The sequence below is a fragment of the Atta colombica genome, unplaced genomic scaffold (assembly GCF_001594045.1).
Source record: "Atta colombica isolate Treedump-2 unplaced genomic scaffold, Acol1.0 scaffold234, whole genome shotgun sequence".
Classification (NCBI taxonomy): domain Eukaryota; kingdom Metazoa; phylum Arthropoda; class Insecta; order Hymenoptera; family Formicidae; genus Atta; species Atta colombica.
The window spans coordinates 369,117-373,712 of record NW_017259332.1 but is presented as its reverse complement, the minus strand read 5'-3'; positions in this window follow the sequence as shown (position 1 = coordinate 373,712).

The window sequence follows — 4,596 nt, the reverse complement described above, 5'->3', positions numbered from 1 at the left end:
ACTTCTGTGCTTTTATCCTCCACTGCCGTTTCTTCTCCTTCAGCCTCCTCGCTACCCAGCAGATCTTTAAAATGATTTCTCCATTACTCTTTATGTTATTTTCAATCTCTTTCTGTCTCTCTCCATTAATACATTTCAATATGTTCTCTCTTTTTTTAAGTTCCTTAATTCCTCCTTCTCTTCTTCCTATTTTTCTCTTTGCTTCTTCTTCAATAATTTCTTAAATCTCCTCTTCTCTTGCAAATAGTCTTTCCTTCCTATTTTTTCTTTCCTCCATGTTCAGTTATGACATTTTTTTTACTTCCCTCTAACTTTTAATACAACTTCTGTCCTACCAGTTCTTGTGCCTTTACTCTTCCTTTTTACCCTCTTCTTTACCAATGCACAATATATTACTTGTTTAATTTCCTCTCAGCTTTCTTCGATATTTTTTCTTTCCTGTTCCTTCTTCTTTTCGCTCCTCTTCCTCTGTTGTATTCTGGTATCTTTCAATTGCCTCTGCATCCCAGACTATTATTTCTTCTTTCCACTCGTTCCATTTCTATTGGATTCTCTTCTTCTTCTTCCTTCTCCTTGAGGCACAAGGCAAGTGATCCGAGTCCATTCTTATATCTACTTTAAAATCTATAATCCTATCCTTTACATTTTCATTACCATTACGTAATCTGTAACCGAGCTACCCCTCGCTTCTATATATGTATATTCACTCTCCCACTCTCCAGATATGCTTTCGTTTATAAGCCTTTATCTCTTATCATTCTACGAAGCTCCTACTTCTATTTCCTTTATTTTATCTTTGTTATCTCTTTCTATCCCTTCTTTCTCTTAGTTCCCCTATTCTTATAGTCAAATTTTCTCCTATGATTAAATTTTCTTCTTTTTCTTTCCTTATGTATTCTTTCCATCTTTTCCTCTAAATATTTTCCCCCTTGTTCTCCATAAATCGAGATAATTCTTATTCTTTCCCTCTCTTCTTGTATTAGCCTATTTCCTTGAAGCTTCCAGTCGTTTCTTTTCCTTATTATAAAACCCTCCATTAGTTCTACCTCTCTTCCCTTTCCTCCTTGCAAAATGATTCCCATATATGTGTTCTTGGCAGTCCGCTCTTTAACTTATTCCAATCCTTTTCCTCTACTCATGTCTCACATAGCTGATGAAGTCAAAACCTTTCACATACCTCCAAAAATCGATGTCCTTATTCTATATCTCTGCACAATTTTAGAATAATATAATCCTCTCCCTCTTATTATCCTTTCTACTTCCCCCTTTATTCTTATATCTATTTTTCTTTATTTTCTTACCTTATCTTATTACCTTTCTCCTTTTATATTTCCTTTTCCTCTTTCTTTTGTTTATCTCCTCTCCTTCTTGGCTCAGTCAAAATTCTTCTCCGTTCCTAGCATTATTATTTCCCTCGTTCTCTCTTACATTATCTTTATTTTTCTTTATCTCTTTTTTTTCTATCTCTATCCCTTCCACTCTCACTCTTTCTAATCCCACTTTTACCTCCTTTCTTTTGCCTCTTTGCTTCTTTGCCCTTTTTATTCATTTTTTCTTGGATTTTTCTTTTCTCCCAGTTTAAATCATTTTCTAAATATTCTTCCCCCTTTTTACTTATTTTTCATGATATCCTTTTTTTCTTCTTCTCTCTCTCTACTTTAACTACATATACGCTGCCACTCTCTCTAACCGCAACTATATTACATTCAACCTCTAATTTTTCCTTTATCCACTCTTTTATCTATTCCTCTCTACTTCTCTGCTTCTTTTCTCTATCTTTAGATTCTTCTTCTATATTTATCCCCTTTATAACAAAGTCTCCTTTCCTCTCTTTCACTATTTGTTATCCATCTTTTCAATATGTTGACCTCTCTATAAATCAGCCTTTCCTCATTAATAATTGATCCTACTCCTGTATACGTACCTTTCTCTGTCACTTACTTCACTCTTAGTCTCTTCTTAATCATTCTCTTCTTTTCTACTGTTCCCTGTTCTTTCCCTAATCTCTCCTTCTAACTGCTCAAATTTGATCTTCATCTCTGCCTTTTTCTGCCAATCCCCTCACTCTAACTTCTGCCTCATCCATTTCTTCCTTTAAATTTTTGATTTCTCTTTCTTTGCAGCTGTATGCTTCCTTTTTTATTTTTCTAATTTCTTTTTCTAACCAGCGTCGTATTTCCTTTCTCATCTTCTATCATCCTCTCCGTAATTTCTCTTTCATCCTATCCACCTCACCTTTTTCCCTAATATTCACGAATGCTTTTTCCTCGATTAACTTTTTTTGTCCCGCTTCTTGTTTTGCTTTGGCTCCTTTACCTGATCCCCTGCTGGCCGTGTCAACAGTCCTTTCCCGCTATAACCTCTTTCGCCACGCTTTTTCATTCGCCTCCTATGCAATTAGCTATCGCCTAATTCTGCCTCCAATCTCTCGACTTTCTTATTACCCGCTCTCGTGAAATCGCACGTTCTAATCTAATAATCCGCAATACTCGCCTATTATTCACTATTCAATCTCATACACTCTCCGCAAAGCTTGCACTCGTATCCACGTTATCTAACTAAGTCCGTTAATTCAAATAATAAATAAATATATATATTAGATGGAAAAAGTTTGTTTTTCCCGTTAGATGGCATTAAAAAAACGCCACGGACTTTTTCCCACACCTAATATATTCCTAGCTTTTTCAAATCATACATAAAAATACATAAAATAAATAAAAATATATATTTTGATTTATATAAATATGCAAGTTTCAAAATTAGTCTAATGTATATATAATATATAATATATAATATATAATAATTCCAATACCTAATAATAATAAGCAATAAGTGTACATAAAGTGTTATATTTAATATAATATGTTTATACTATACAAAATATAAAATATAAATGCACAATGTAAGCCTAATTAAAAATATCTTTATTTGTGTATTTTTTAATATTAATTTTAAAAATAACTGTGCAAGTGCAAAAGAAAAATCGAATTTTTCAATAATTATGAATAAATAAACTTATATTTAGGCTTATGTATACAGGGGCATATACAGGGGCATTTAAAATAGGTCATTTGAATAACTCGCTTGGGTTTTTAACAATAGAAGGAAAAATGTCAAACAAAAGTTGCTTGAGCAAGTGAGTTATTCAGATGTCCTGTTTTTAAATATCTTACTTTGCTACCTTATGTGTGTGCGTGCGTGCGCACATGTGTGTGTGTGTACGCACACACTTATTTTATATATATATTGCATATATATATTGCAGTATAAGCTAAAATATGTTTATTATTTATTTTTTATTATTTTTGGAAAAAAATTCAATTTTCATTTTTATTTCAATGAATGTGCATCTATATCAGTATATAAGCGACGATCGCTCACACGGAGCGCTCACTATGAGCAAGAACCCAGATAGCCAAGCGAGATTTAACATATGGAAAATTGATTGCACTGCATGTATTGTTTTCAACTTGTCGACAATTTGCTGTCATTGGAATCTAATATGAACTGAGTTAGCATCAGGAGAACAAATAGATTTCATGAGTTTACGAAATTGTAAGACTATACATTGAGAAATAATAAACTCGTCGAAATAACAGCAAATTGACGCTATGCATGCATAATGACAACTTACCAACAGTTTGCTGAATTCTAGAAGACTTTATGTGACATTAGAACAACAGACAATTTGTGGAAACATCTTGGCTTTAATAAATTGAATAATATGAAATTGAATAAGGGACAGCAAAGTGGCAACATATTGTCCTTATTTGGCTATCTGGGAATAGGGTTTAATGTGATTTCTATTCTTGCTCTGCAGTAATCAGCGCTACGGGAATAGGGTTTAATGTAATTTCTATTCTTGCTCTGCAGTAATCAGCGCTACGGTGAGCGGTTGTCGCTTCTGGATGCCTCCAATTCTTCTGGTGCACTTGTTACCTTACATTTAAATATGTGTTACCTAACAGCGGTAATTCAGTTATCTATCTGATAAATATCTGTTTCATTTATTTATTTAGTAACGTACACAATATGTATCTACTATTACTATCCTGACATCATCGAAAAGTGGCCACAGTGAGTTATTTGCAAGGTGTCTAATATATATCGAATCTATGACTGACATGTGTCTGCAACTGTTATAATTTTCTTATGAAACTTAACTGTTTGGTTTGTGATTCATATCATGGATTCGGTGTTGTTTGGATAACAAAGGAATCGATTCTCATTGATTTTAATGACCTTTGAATATTGTAGAGCATAAAAAAATATTATACCTATATTTTTGGTTTTTTTTGTTTTTTAGAATTTGATCTCTCTTTCTCTTTGAATTTTCCACAATAAAAATTGAATGCTTGGCTTTAAGAGGAGCTACTTTAGAATCCTCTTAAGCAAACACTAATAAGAAAAGAAATCGGTAATTTCGATATCGATGTTATTATTTCACAGGAAATAATAACATCGATATCGATTTCGTTTATGGATGAAAAAAATCATGCCAGAAGTTAAAACATTTTATTAAAAATTTATTCAAAACGGTTTGAAAAACTTCTTTTTTAAATGGTAGAAATAAATCTTATGTAATTACATAATCTA